This window comes from Nyctereutes procyonoides, unplaced genomic scaffold (assembly GCF_905146905.1).
Source record: "Nyctereutes procyonoides isolate TBG_1078 unplaced genomic scaffold, NYPRO_anot_genome, whole genome shotgun sequence".
NCBI classification, from domain to species: Eukaryota; Metazoa; Chordata; class Mammalia; order Carnivora; family Canidae; genus Nyctereutes; species Nyctereutes procyonoides.
In genome coordinates, this window is record NW_026575048.1 from 37,163,226 (window position 1) to 37,178,287 (window position 15,062).

General features: G+C 53.8%; 1 protein-coding gene across 4 annotated transcripts in view; it reads left to right on the forward strand.

Annotated features, from left to right (window-relative positions):
• The first annotated feature begins 566 nt into the window (after nucleotides 1-566).
• The window catches only part of PSD4 (pleckstrin and Sec7 domain containing 4), a 35,272-nt gene continuing 20,776 nt past the window's right edge, over nucleotides 567-15,062 (forward strand). For 2 of the 4 annotated variants that reach the window (XM_055327383.1, XM_055327386.1), the window contains exon 1: nucleotides 567-1,037. The gene's annotated coding sequence lies outside the window, so the exon portion shown is untranslated. Of the gene's footprint in view, nucleotides 1,038-9,132; nucleotides 9,248-12,802; nucleotides 12,824-15,062 lie in introns of those variants that run through there. The other 2 variants (XM_055327384.1, XM_055327385.1) reach the window with 2 other exon arrangements.

Here is a 15,062-nt window from a genome sequence, read left to right on the forward strand (position 1 = left end):
CCTTGCAAAACACAACTCTTGGCCACCGTGCCGTCAAGTAGCAGAGCGGCCAGCGGCAGCACACCGAAGTCGGCAGTCACAGCCGCACCGCTGCCCTCGGACCACGCAGCTTCCCTCGCGCCCGCGAAACACAAGCAACGGGCGTGCAGGGACCCGGAGCTGCGCGCGGGGGCTCGAGGCGCGTGCACGTCTGGGCGGCCTCGGTTTCCGGGGTCTGCGCGCAGAGGCGAGGCGGAGGCGAGGCACAGGCCCCGCGGCGGACGGCCCGGCCCCGGCCCCCGCCCCGGCCCCCGCCCCGGCCCCCGCCCCCGCCCCCGAGCGCGCAGGCCGGCCCGCGCCGCCGCCGTCAGACCAGTCGGGCGGCTTCGCCCCCAGCCCGCCCCTCCCCGCCCTCCCGGAAACCCGGGCCCTCCCGCGAGCGCCCGAGCAGGCCGCGCCGGCCCGCGCAGCCGCCGCCCGCAGCCCTCGCGCTCCCGCCCGCGCTCGGGCGCCGCGCCATGGGGCCGCCGGGCCGGCGGGAGGCCGGAGCAGGCGCGCGGCGGGCGGTGGGGAGGGGCCCGCGGGGAGGCCGGGCCGGGGCGCCCGCGCCGCCCTCGACGGGGGCCGTGCGCCGGGACGCGCCGAGCGCGGGAGCACCTGCGGGGGCTGCGGGGCCCTGCGCCCAGGTCCAGGGGGCCTGCGGACGGAGGAGGCGGCAGGAGGGTGGAGAGCGAGCGGCGCCCTGGGAATCCGGCCTCATCTGGTGACAGGGACGGCGCACAGTGCGACGGTGCCCCACTGGGCCAGGCAGCCCCGGCCCTGGGCTGGGCTGGGCTGGGCTGGGCTGGGCTGGGCTGGTGGCTCTGCTCCGCGGGCTCCTCCAGCTGGGCCCGCTGGATCTGCGCCCCGGTATTAGCGCCGGGTGACTCCAGGGCCTCGCTGCTAATGACCGTTGCCCTGTGCCGCGGTGGCCCCTGCCCTCCCTGCCCTCCCTGCCCTCGTGGATGTTGGCCCATCTCGATGTGTCTGGCCAGAAGACATCAGAGATTCCTGGGAAGGTAAACAGTGCCTGCTCAACTAACAAACTCACATTCCCTCTAGCGTTCCTTGCTGGTCCTAGAATGGAGTCTAGCTTGCCCTTTCTTGGGACGCTGGAGCCAGGAATGTGCGTTCCTTGCTGGGTTTTTTCCATGCCGCAGGATGGATTTTGCTTCTCTGGTCGGTGCACTCACCCAGACCCCTGTGTCTGTGGCCTGCATGCTAGGTCAGGAGGCCAGTATCAAAGGGAGGGCCTGAGTAGTTTGGGACTCCACCTGCCCTTGAACCTCATTAGCCCAGCCCAGAGCTGATTGAATGTAATTAGCAACTAATTGGATGTCTGTGAGCCCCTCTGCATAAGAAATACACCAAGGCCAAGGTTTGATAGCAGATAGTGCAGAATGATTCATTCTTTACTTTCAGACATGGTGTTTTCTCTGTGTGGGGCCTATGACGAAGAGCCATTCATTCATTCATTCATTCATTCATTCAACAGATAATTGCTGAGTGCTGACTGCTAACCAGGCATGTAGGCATTGGCAGCCGCTCTTGTTTACATACATGTTGTATGAGAGAAAGTAAGTAAGTGGGTGAATCACGTTATTTCAGAGAGCATATTTTAAAACAAAAGAAACTGGCTGGTCGCGGGCATGGTGGTGAGACAAGAGAAATTGGCCCTTAGCTAGGTAAGGTACAAGCTTTCCTTTTTTTTTTTTTTAAGACTATTTATTTATTCATGAGAGACAGAGAGAGAGAGGCAGAGGCAGAGACACAGGCAGAGGGAGAAGCAGACCCCATGCAGGGAGCCCGATGTGGGACTCCATCCCAGGTCTCCAGGATCATGCCCTGGGCCAAAGGCAGGTGCTAAACCACTGAGCCGCCCAGGCTGCCAAGGTACAAGCTTTCTAAATGAAGCAGGAAGGTGGTACAATTTTCAGGCCCTAAAACTCTGGGGCTCAGGATAGGATGTCCTCTGTTTCCATGAGCAGAGACTTCTGAGCTGCCTCTGAGGGGTCAGTGAGCAATGGATAAGTGGTGAGTAGCTCCTCTCTGGAGTCCTCAGGATACACTTGTTGGGGAGCTTACATCAAGGCGGAACTCTAAGCTTCCCCAGAAGACAGGCTTCGTGGGTTCACTCGCTCATTTGTTCATTCAACAAATGCTTACCGAGGGCCCATATGTTCCAGGCACTATTCCAGGTGTTAAGGATACATCAGCGAACAATATAGTCTTTCCCCTCACGGTGTTCATTTTCTGGTGGGAGAAATGGACAATAAACAACAGTAACAGCAATTTTAAGGTCGTATCTGATAAGTGCTATTAAGAGAAGGAAAGTAGCTTAAGGGGTTGGAAGATCATAGGGCCGTTGTGTTCAGTAGAGTGGTCAGGACAGGCTGTGCTGGGGAGATGAAATTTTAGTGGAAACCTGAATGTAGATAAGATGTAGTCATGTGACTATCTGAGGAAAGAACATTCCAGGCAGCAGGAATAGCAAGTGCAAAGGCCCTGAGGCATAAATAAGGTGAGCATGCTGGGCATGCTGAATGGGCTGGAGGAATAGGAAAGAGGCCAGTGTGACTCTGGGAGGCAAGCAGACATTTCAGAGGCTCTCCTCAGGTGTGGCCACAGCCTGATGACCAGAGGCATTAAAGAAAGCAGATGATGCTCCCAGGTGCTGTGGCAGGAAGATTCATATTCTCTGCAAACCCAGGGTCAAGCCTCATGGTTTACAGTGAGCAGGGGAATAGGTGATCACTAGAGATGGAGAGTATGTGTCTTAGCACGAGGGGCGTCACTTGCTTTTCTTACACCCAGTATCCATCAGGAAAACCATCATGGGGCCACACAAAGAGAACTAAAGTGGTAAAACAGATCCCAAGCTTTTAAAAATTAGTAAATCTCTGGAAACTGGATATGGAGAGAAAAACTTGCCTTCTTGGAAGATTCCAATCACCTTTCAGTCTTTAATTAGGTGACTCATTTAGGCTTAAAAGGAAAACAAGACATTTATCATTGACATTTATTGAGCACATACTTTATGCCAGCCTCTCCTTTGAGCACCTTATGTGCAAACACAAATCCTCACAGCAAGTCTGTGAGGTAGGTACTGTCCCATTTCACAGATGAAAAAAAAACCTGAGAGACCCAGAGTAGGACAGTTGCCTGCTTTTACACAGCTAGTAAGTGAAGAGTCAGGATTTACCATCAAGGGGCACAATTTTAGAGTCAGGCACTGAGAGACAGAGAGGGGATGCGGGAGGTTTTGGCTGAAGGGATGTTTGTCCACAAAGGAGAGGAATCCAGTAGCAAGAGATCCTAGGGCCTAACAGCAGGGGATGGTTAGAGGAGACAGTAGGGGTTAGAAGCACATTCCACCTCTTTTGTTCTTTTTAAGATAATATTGCACGGGTTAAAAATTCTTTAGAAAGTATTTTTAAAAGTACTACCTGTGTGTGTAGTACCCTAGGGATTTTATCAGCCCTTAGGGATGCACAGTGGAAAATCTCCCTCTCCCTCCTGTGCTCTGACCCTCAATTCTCCTCTTCGGAGGCAATTTCTCAATACTATTTCAAAAGAGATGTGTTCTGTTTGCAAAGGAGCATCCAAGTATCTATAACTTCTCTCTCTTTTTTTTTTTACACAAATAGTAGTAATACTCAGTTCTGTATTATTATCATCATTATTATTTTACTTAAGATACTTATTCTGATTCAGCACATAAAGAAATACTTCACCCTTTTTAAATATACATGCAATGTCCCATTGAGTGGGTGCAACCTGTTTTTCTAGCCGGCCCTCTATGGGCTTTGAGGTGGTTTTCCCCGGTTTTGTGTGTGTCTGCTGTGACAGCAAGCACACGTGTACCTATGGGTCCGTGCACTTCTGTGACTATATCAGCAGGGGAAATGAATAAACGTGGGATTACCGACTGAAGAGCAACGAGTATTTTAGATGTCGATGCTGTCAGCCCTGCATTCCAGGGGCACAGTGTGACACACTTCGGACACAGCTTGCTTCCCCACTGCTCCACCAACTTGGTGTGTTACCAACCTGTTCCTGCCAATGTGACAGATGAAAACAACTGGCACCACGTTGTCGTTTTAATAAGTCTTTATAGGGAGTGCTGTTATGTCTCACACCTGTTTTTAGCTATTGGTCTTTCTCTTTCTGTGGACCGTTCACATCCTTGGCTGGTGGTTTCAATTGGATTTTTGCCTTTTTGTTGTTGTGATTGAATTATCAGGGGTCTTGTTGTGATTTCTTCTTCATCCCTCAAATCTAGTACCACCGACTGCCCCCTCGCACCCTCCACCCCCTTCTTGTGAGCAGCAGCCACTCTTGAGATATTTGTGGTAGGTTTATTCTGGGATCTGGATGTATTCTAGAGAAATAGATGATGTTGACTTATATAGGCATGTATTTCAAACTTACATAAATTGTATTGTGCTACAAATCATGTGCTTTTTACGTTTTCAGCCCGAAGCTATTTTGTTAAAAAGATGGATCTGAGTGCTGTGTGAGCACTTGGTTGGTCGCTCCCAACCGCTGCCTGGCGCTCCCTAGCTGGGATTATGGGATTCTCATAATAGCTGATTCTTTCTGGCTAGTGGCTTGGTCTATAAAGATGGTTTGGAGAAATTATGGGAGTAGCCTCGGAGGCTGAGGAGGATTTAAGAGATGGAAAGTGGTGAAAGGAACAGATGACCCAGAGCATAGCATGAGGACACAGCAGTGTGCCAAAGTACCAAGGACACTGAGGGAGTCCCCTAGACTTCAGGATTGTGCTTCAGGATGTGGAAGTGTGGTCCTGGGAGAGACTGGGGGGTCTCACATGCCAGTGTTGCACCTTCCCAGATGGCAACATGAGTAAGGCAGGGGCTGAGAGACAGCAGGAAGTATTTTCAAGGGCAAGAGTGATCTCCTGGAAAACTGGAACCTTCTGCCCGTGATTCTGAGAGGCAGGAGGTCCCTGCAGTTCTCCTGGTGAGAGAGGTTTTGGGTGAGAATAGGGCAGTGGCATGTGCTGGGGAGGGAGAAGAAGCAGGACGGGGCACTGGGGTCAGGAAGGGTCTGGGCTGGTGTCAGGGCTATTAACTTGGAAAGCTGGGTGGATGTGACACCACAGACAGGACCCAGGAGGGCAGACTGGGCACGGGGATGGGGAGGCGTGTTTGTGGGCATGTGGGCATACTGTGGGGCATGCTACTGAATCTAACTCCTGCTCATTGGGCTAGAGGATTCTTGCTGGCAGTTAGGACTCCCGGCTTTCAGCAAGAAGGTGGGAGGGAGATGAACCTGTGAGGTGAGTGAGGTCACCCCAGGAAAGAGTAGGGCCAGAGAGGCCCAGGCAGACCAGAGCCTGGGGCAGGCCTGTAAGTAGAAGTGGATGGACAGGCTGAACCAGCCAAGGAGGCTGGGTACACTCTGCAACTCTTCCTTTGTTGGCTGCATGACTTCAGGGAGGCCTCCTCTCAGCATGGGAGCCTGGGCAGGTGTTGGGTGGAGGGCCCTGCCTTCCTGGTGTCTACCAGTGCAGCTTCAGAGGAGGCCTAGACACACAGAGACAGACAAGAGGGAGAGGACCTCGGGTGGTGCAGGTGTGCGGGCTCTCTTCCCAGGGATGAGCTCTGAGCTTCCCTGGTGCTGTTCCCACTGGAAGCTGCCATGCCAGACCACCCCTCTGTCCCTGCGGGCCGCAGTGGAGAGAGCATGGATCAGGTCCTGCTGGCACAGAGAAGGGACCAGGAAGCCCAGGGCTCTGTGGCTCTGAGCAGGGTTAAATCCCAGCACCTCCAGGGAAGTCTGGGGCCTTTTAGGTGGACCCAGGAAATGCCTTGCCCTAAGTGTCATCTTCCTCCTACACTAGGTCCTTCACACCTGTTCACTGCTTTATGGAACACCACAGCCTTGCATGCCTGCTAATCCTAAGCCTGAATATCCATTCAGCAGTTGACAACTCATCAAGGCTAATTAGCATTATCATATGTAACTCCCAGTTCTTTCTTCAAAGTAAATGCTCAGAAAGGTGAAAGTACACAGTGTCTACTCATTTACATATCTTGTCATGATTTTTGACGGGAGAGTTTTCCATCCATACTATTTCATTTCATATTTTTCCTTGACTACACACAATTTGAAACTAAAATAGCTATTATTTACTTCCACATGGCCCTAAGAAACAACATCTGTGACAGCCCAGGTTCATTGTATCAGCTATATTTTTAAAATGCATATTCAAATAAATACTCAATTACTAAAAATGTTCATTATGTGTACTGCATCCCTACTTAGGCAAACACAGCCTTAGGTTCATGGAATCCTGGAGGAAGTAATCTTTGCCATGTAGGAGCCAGGGGAAACTTCCTCTGCCCTCTTAGATTCAGTCACTGGGACAGGCAAATTAAACTGACGAAAGATTACCAGTCAAGAGAGGTTTTTTGGCATGCACCTGAGACCCAACCAGAGAAGCAGCTGGCTTGTTAGAAGCAGCTGGTTAAAAGTGTATACACCTAACTTAGTAGGGGGATGGAGGCAGGGAGACAAAAGGCCTCTATGGGAAGAACAGATCAGTTTCTTTAGGAAAGACAAATGGGTTTTTAAACAGGTGAGAGATGAGAAGGTTTGTGAGCACATTTGTCTCTAGGGTATGGGTGATCTTTCAGTGTCCTTCAGGGCCATAATCTTTCCTGGAGAAGGGAATTGGGAGAATTTTTATTTCATCTTCTGGGGGTAGCTCCACCCTGAAGCAGGAATTTATGGGACCTGTATTTTCCAGAATTTGCTGCATTTAGTTAGTTAAAGAAAGCTCTGAGAAGACTTCTTTTTGCCCCTGTCAAATCTCAAATGTCTTCACCTTAAAATAATCTTCATAGCAACTCCGGAATTCTAAACAGGTCCCCATCAAAGACGTCAGAGAGGTCACCCCGGCAGCCACTTGAAGGGTGGTGACAGTGAGGGGTCGAAAACAGTGCACACTATTGCAGACTGTCCTCGTGGCATACTAGCTCCCTGCCTCCACCCAAAAGGAGGGACGAGGTTGGTCAAGAACATCCCAGTCTTTGAAGTGCATGGAAATCGTCACTTGTTGTTTAATTCAGCATATTTAATTTCCTAATGCCTTTATTGCTTTTGCTGCTGATAAATATAATACATACTTGTTTTTAAAATTTAGCTACATACCAAAAAGTGCATCAGGAACTTTAAATCGTGTATAGCGTTGCCATATGCGTTCAGCCACTATCAACCAATGCTTTGGTATTTTGTTGCCTAAATACACAAACATGTTTTTAAAAAATTAAGATCATAATGAATGTATAATTGGTTTTCTTAATAATATGCCATGAGCATCTTTCCACTGCATTAAATACTCTCTAAAACTGAGATAGTTAAAGGTGGCTGAGGCTCACCATATGGCTCTGGGCTCTACCATAATCTATTATCCAATTCCCAATTATGGGTGTTGAGGTTGTGAGCTCTTTTGCCACTAGAAGAACTGCATATTCTTGTACTTTAACAGATGCTTGTGAGCATCTGTTGGGTGCCAAGGGTGGGCTGGAGACAGAGGCAAATAGCTAGGATCCTACCCACGCTTGCCTAAGGAGGGCAGACCCATGACAAGAGGCTGTAGGGAAGGTGCCAATCTACAAAGACACAGAGTTGGGAGGGAGTGGAGAAGGGGAGCCTTGGGAGACAGAGGCTGGGGCCAGACTAGTCCCAAGGAAGAGGAGAGCCAGGGAGCTGTGGCCTGGGCATCTGGGCCTGCAGTGTAGAAACACCTTCCCAAAGTTACTGTGCCTCCCATGGAACTGGGCAACCAAGCCCAAGAGGTAGAAGCTTGTCATTCACTGTCATAATAATCACTTCCTGCCTTTTTCCAGGAATCCAGGGGCAGCACTGGTGCCCACATAGGTGTCGAGAGGTCGGTGGTGGTGGTGTTACCACTAGACTGGGCTCCCTGCCTCTGAGAGACTTCTCCCTCCTGTTCTAGGGGAAGGAAGCCCTTACCACCCCCAGTGCTCCCTCCTCAGCTCCTGGCTCAGACCCCCAGGGGGCCCATAGTCACATAGACCAGTGCAGGTATCCCCATCTAACCTGAGAGGAATGTTTAGGGAGGCAAGCATCCTCCTGTCTGTCCTCCCTGGGGCCCTGGGGTTGTGGAGGCTGGAGAGCTCAGAGGGAATAGGGCCTTTTCTGGAAGACAAAACGTGTAGCTGCCTAAACAACAGAAAGGTTATTCAGCCACACAGGAACCCACTGAGGGACTTTTGGCTCCAGCTCTCACCCTGCCCAGTGGCTGGTGTCCCTGCAAGGACAGCTCAGGAGTTTCTATAAGCTTCGAACGGGGAGAGGTAGTTCAGGCTACACTGTCAGTAGTGCTGCTACTTGCAGAGGAGATCTGCTCCTTCATTCACATCAGCAGTAGGCAGGGGGCAACGGGGTAGAACAAAAAGTGGATTTGCTTGGGTTTGGCAGTCCTGGGTTCAAATCCAGCCAGAGTAACTGCTCAGACCCTCAGTCTCCTCATCTGTGCTGCAGCATGGGGGTAATGACACCCCATTCATACAACAACCTCAGGGGGATTAGAGATGCAGCTTGTAAAGGGGCCGGGTAAATGTCAGTACAGGGGCGGGGGGCAGCGCGTGGTGAAGGGCAGTTATAAGTCAGGTGCCTGTTCCCTTCCCTGCTGCCCGTCTCCTCTCATGCCTCCACCTCTCAGGAGGGCAGACTGCAGTGCTGGAATCCCCAGAGGGGATTCCTCCCCTAGAAGGTGGGCCCTATTCCCTTCTCTGTGCTTAGCTCGTAAGCTATACCTCCGTACCTTTGCTGAGCTGCTTCCTCCGCAGGCAAACAGGAAGTCACTTACCTCCAGGCAGGCAGGAAGGGGCTGCCTGGCAAGGCTGCATGCCCAGGGGTTGTGGTCAGGTCAGGGGGCTGGGTGTCCTCTGGGCCCCAGGGCGGGGATGGTGGGCTGGGTGGGGAATCCCTGGGCGTGGGGAGGGGAGGTAGGTCAAAGCTTGTGCTGGTGAGGGCTCTGGGGCAGAAGCCAGTTCCCTCCTCCTGCCCCCATCCAAGCCACATGGCCACTGAGTTGGTGCCCTCCTTGCCTGTGTCCAGGGATCCTCCCTCCAGAGTTTTAGTCCTGGAAACCTTGAGAAGGGGCTGAAAGCTCTGGGAGATGGAAGAGAGCTGGTGGCTGGTACACTCAGGGAATCTGTTCTTGGAGATTGCTGTGAGTAGAAACACCCCCACACCACCAAACACACATCCCATATGCATGCATACAAGCCCCCCATACGCCCCACTGGTTGGGAGGAAAGGGAGGGACAGATTCTATTGCCTGTGGCATCCTCCTGATGCGATCAAGGAGGAGACGAGTAGCTTTCATTTCATTCACTCAAGTGGCCGTGGGCATGCGTGAGCCAGGCGTCCACAGCCTTGGTGCTCCACAGGTGAATGGGCTGGTCCTTCCCTTGAGGAGGTGGTAGTGTGGGGAGCATGTGGACTCATAAGCCCACAGAGGAGGCGGACCACTGGCACCCTGCCTGACCAGCAGCATTGTAGCCACCGGAGCTGCTTGCACCAGGATCACTGCGGTGGTGTAGAGGCTGGACTGTGGGGGGCAGAGCCGTTATCGGGATCTGGGACATCGACCCCAGGTCCTCACCTCCTAATCAGTCCTCACCTTGTGACTGCCTGGCTTCAGCCCCCATCGTGCCCCTGGTGCCCCCAACCTCTGCTTGTCCATAAGCTCCGTGCAGCCACATTTTTTTAAAGATTTTATTTATTTATTCATGAGAGACTCACAGAGGGAGAGAGAGGCAGAGACACAGGCAGAGGGAGAAGCAGGCTTCACGTAGGGAGCCCGACACGGAACTCGATCCCCGGTCTCCAGGATCACACCCTGGGCTGAAGGCGGCGCTAAACCACTGGGCTACCACGGCTGCCCGTGCAGCCACATTGGATGGCCACTTTGCTCCTTATCTTCCTAGAATTTCTAGTAGCATTTGACATAGCTGACCACTTCCTCCTTCTGTAGTTATCTCCTCTCTTGTCTTCTGTGATGACACACTCCTCATGTTTCTGTCCCCTCCCTGGCAGTCCCTTCTCACTCTCCTTTGCAGACTCGTCCCTAGTAGGCTCCATCAGTCCCTCAAGTAGCCCCTTCCTGCTGCTCACACACGCTCACTTCTGCAGCCCAGCCTTCCTATCCCTGCCAGGCATGGTTTCAGTTGCCTGCTTGAGTTTCACAGGTATCTCAAACCTGAAAAAAAAGAACTCTGAAAAAGCAAACTCTGGATCTTCTCCCCAATCCTGCCATTTTTGCAAATGCCATTTGTACCCATCTGGTTGCTGTAGTCAGGAATCTGGGGCTTGCCCCTGACTAGTCTTTCCTCTTCACACCTTGCTTCTGCTTGAGTAGCTGGTCCATCCACTCAGCCCAGCGTGTATCCCAAGCCCCCCTGCTCCTCTGCTCTGCCCTCTCTGAGCCCCTCCATGCCACCAGCCCGCCTCTCCTGGGCCCCCGGGGCTCCCAGCTAGTCCCTGCTCCTCTGTGAGCCCTTGACTGTCATCCATACGGCAGTAGTTGATCTTAAAAACCAATATGGCAGTGCTCCTGACCTGTCATTTCCCTGCTTAGCCTGCACGCTGGCTGGCTGCTGAGGCCCCCCTGGCATCTGGTCCTGCCACTCCCACCTCATCTCCTCCCACTATCCCCTGAGCCAGCTGCCCAGCCACACTGGCTTGCTTTCTGTCCCCTTAACCCATGGAGAACTTTCCAGTCTTAGGCAAGGAATTAGACATGCTGGCTCCCCTTCACCAGGGTGCAACGGTCCCCACGAGCATTGCAGGTCTCCTGCCGCTGGCCCTCCTGGCTCCCCACCCCTACCTTCCCCAGTAACCACAGTTTACAATCAGATGTAGATTACCTAGGCCACTTGTCTATTTTCTGCCTCTGTCACTAGATTGGAAGCTCCCTGGGGACAGATGTCCTGTGTCCTGTTCCTGAGGGGTCAGCAGCTTCTCTCATAGGAAGCACAGGAGGAGTAGGTGCTGGCCGGCTGGGGCCATGTTCCAGAGAGGCCTCAAGGGAGGGTTTGCATTCAGGCTGAGGTGACTTTGGGTTTCTGGCATGTACAGCTGGGCACAGTTCTGTAAGATCCCAAATACAGCAGGACGGGCAACGGAGGGTAGGGGTGATAAACCCGGTTAGCATTGCATTGAGTCTGAGGCACTCAGGAGATAAACCTGCCCCTAGCATTTGCTAGCCCCAGAACATGAACAGTGGAGGGGCCCATCTGATGTGTTCAAATATGTAAAAATTAGAACTGCAATTGACAAAGTGTTCTTTGAAGTGTGTCTATCCTCCTACCTCCCATCTTAATAGTGTGACCTGTTGAGATTTGAATTGAGATTCTCGGCTTCCCCTGAATGTGGCTACCATACAGAGCCCACTTCTGGCCTCCAACCCCTGCTGTGGCCAGCCTCCCCTCCCTCTTCTCCACCCTGTACCATGTGTGCCTGCAGGGGGCAACCTGCCCACAGGTGCAAACCTCGTCCCTCCTCTCCCTGTCTTCCGCAACCCCCCTGCAGTCTAGGGCTGCACAGAGCAGTGATGCAGGGCCTCTTGGTAGGATGATGCCACATGGGCCCAGGAAGCCGAGAATTCCAGGCTCCTGGGTGCTCTGAGTATGGTGGAGAAAGGCCTGGTGGGCCTGACCTTCTGGGGGAGGGACACAGCCAGAGGAGGGGTAGAGCTGGAAATAGGCCTCTAAACTAGGGGCCAGGACAGCCTGGGTCAGAAGGTATTCTGATTCTGGGGCTCACAAGTGGCAAAGTCTCCTGGGCCCTTGGAATTGTGCAGACCAGAGCTTGGGGCAGGGAGGGGGCTTTGGAGCCTCAGCATGAAGCTGGGGGTGCCTGAGGCTAAAGACGTAGATTGTACAGAAGGAGAAGAGAATGGCACGCGAGCAAGGCTCCCCACCAGCCTCTGTGTCACACTCGTGGTCAGCTGTGACCTGCATCCTGCAGGAATTCAGTAGTGGGGAATGGAGGACTGTTGGTTCTCGTGGTCAGACACTCTTGAGTTCTAACCTCCGCCGTGTGACTTCCCAGCTGTGCGACCCTAGGCAGTGGTGTCACCTCTCCGAGCCTGCCTTCAGTCTGCAGTGGATATAGCAGTACTTCATAATGGAGCTGAGAGGAGTGCAGTACGGTGCTCCTGGGGGACACTTTGTAGCTGCAAGACAAGTGTGTCAGGCACCGCCATTACCTGTATGAAAAGAAGCCTTTCACAGTTTGCAATATCATTTGTGAGAAACGGAAAAAGAAAAGCTGCCAGGCTAGGGCCCTCCTCTGTCCCCTGGGTGCCTGGCGACGAGGGACCGCCAGCTGGGGCAGAGATGAGAACCTGGTGACAGAACCACAGGGAGGAAGGGGGTGGGGCCTGTCCACAGCCCGGGGCACAGCACCTTCCCCTTTCTCTCCCTGGGCCCTAGCCTGGGGAGGAGGGCGTCACCACGTCTCTCTGGGCCGCCTGGAGGGTAGGGGGCCGCAAAGCAGCAGGGGTCTGAGGAAGGGGGCCAGAGGCAGTGGACCTGGGAATGGAGGCGCTTGGCTTGTGGGCAGGAAGTGTGAGGTGGCGAGCTGCTCAGGAGCCCGGAGGAGGCCGCGGGGTGGGAGGGGTGAGCGTGTCGTGGTGGTGAGGGGAGCGGAAGTCGGAAGCACCGGCAGCCACATTCTCCATTCACTGGTGGACGGACCTGCATGGGGAAGGCCCGCTTATCCTTTCCTGGGTCCTTGGGAGGTGAGCAAGGTGGGCCTGCTGGGGGTGGCGGCCTGGCGGGAGCTGAGGGGAGCAAGGGATGTGGAGAGTCCCATGTGGGCCCCTGTGGTAGCCGCAGGGGCTGGTGGGCAGGAAGGAGGGCTCTGTAGGCCCACTGCGGGCCCACCTTCTATGAGCCTGGCAGGCCTGCAGCCCTCACGTTCGTCTTCCTTCTCTCTGTCCCCCTCCTCCCTCAACCCACCCCACCCAATCTGGCCTTGCCTCCGATCCCTGCTCTGACCCCTATGTACCTTGGCCTCTCCAGAGCCGCTGGGGGTCTCCAGTTAGGAAGGGGGAAGGGGCTCCTTCCTGAACCTCTTATGGGCCTCCTCAGGTCCCTGGTGACCACTGTGGCTGGGTACCCAGTGGGGGCTTTTGTGACCAGAAGCTCCGGGTGAGCCTTTGAGCGAGCTAGAGAGAAGGAAGCCAGACAGGCCTGGGCTTTGGGGCGGAGGCAGCTTTGGGTGTAGTTGCTGCGGGAGCTCAGACGCAGAATTGGCCATTAGGGGGCTCCCAGCTCTACCTCGCCCTTCAGGCCCCACCCCAGGAGGCTGGATTAGTGCTAGGGACCCCACTAGCTGGTTGGCCAGGGCAGCCGTGGTTTAGGCCTGTTGACCTGATACGCAGTGGCCATCATTTTACTCGCCAAAGCCTCCCTGTTTAGGACACTGTGAGGCCTTCTGCTCGTAGCTGTCATCCTCATGGTAAATGGAGTCTCCCGGAGGGAAAGTCCTTCTAAGGGCCTAAGATCCTATGGTTGGCTTCACTCCTCTGCTAAAAAGGCAGGGGAGGGTGAGCTGTCATCAGCAGATAATAAATACTCCTCAGGCCTGTTGGACTTTAGCCAGGTTGGAAGGAATGTGCCTCAGATGGGCCTGTATCCCCAGCCTCCTGAGGCTTTAAAACATCCCAGAGCTGCTTCTTTCTGCAGGTAATAAACCACCCAGCACAGGGCTTAGAACCTGGGCTGCTGGGCTCTTTGGGGAAGGAGGGGAGACCCAGGAGGGGTGAGGGTGGTCCAGCCTGGCCCTGAGCCCTCCTAGGGGTCTTTGTCATTCCCAGGGGGCAGCTGCTTTGGAGATACATTGGTGGTCTGCCCCCATTCTCTCTGTACCCCAACCTCTCTGCCCCCCATCTTCTCTGCTCCCACTCTCCCTTCCCCCACCCTCTCTTCCCCCATTGTCTCTGTACCCCATTGTCTCTGTACCCTCATTCTCTTCCCTCTCTGCCTGAGCCCCAGCTGACCCCACTACGGGATCCTCCGCACTGCTGGTATCTCTCTCTCTCTGTCTCAATCTCTGTCTCTTTGTGCACACTTGCATGAAGGCTTCTTCCGTGTAGGCAGGATGTGGGGCTGCCACTAGGCATGTCTCTCACGGTGCTCTTGCCCAGGTTTAGGCAGGAGCATCTGTCTTGCAACTCCAGATAAGGAACTCTTCCTCTATTCCTCTGCCCTCTGGGATGACATCCCTAACCTGGCTCCTACCAAGGGGTGTGTAGGGACAGGCCACTTCCTAAATTCCTGGATGGGCCAGGAGCCTTTGCTTTTTCCATAGGAAGGAAAATTTTCTAGGGATAAGGAAGGAATGTCTGCTGAATCTGGAAGCTTCAAGGGAGTGAGGCACAGAGCCATAAAACTCGGGGATGGGGCTCAGAGCTTAGGAAGCCCACTGGGAGGGTTGTTTGTGGGCTTATTTGTTTGGGCCTCTCTAAATAACCAGCAAAGCAGCAAAGTTAAACTGAGAAGGACATGCTATTTCTGAGCACCTGCAGGCGGCCAGGCCAGCAGCAGCTCTCAGACCCATACTGCTTTATCACAAATCTATAGCATAGCTTTACTCCATCTTATTTCCTTTATTTTATAGATAAGGAACCAGGTGAAGTTTTTGACCAGAGTCACATAGCTCTTCAGTTGTAGTTGGAACTTGAGTCTAGTCTGTGAGCCTCTAGACATAGGGGGGCTACAGACATGCAAGGCTGCCACCTCCTCGCCCAGGGCAGGCTCTCCCCCAGTGTCCTGTGGCCTCCCTGCACCTCAGAGTAAAGCCGTGTGCCCCAGCAAGGGCGGGGGGCGGGGGGTGAAAAGCAAATGCACTCTCAAGAAGTACAGTCCAAGAGCCAACTGGTCTCCTTGCCCTCCCGCGCCACCCCCTCTACCCCCCCCGCCCAAGAGCAAGACAAAGTTGCATTGAATCCCAGGGTGAGGGACGGTAGGGGTGGA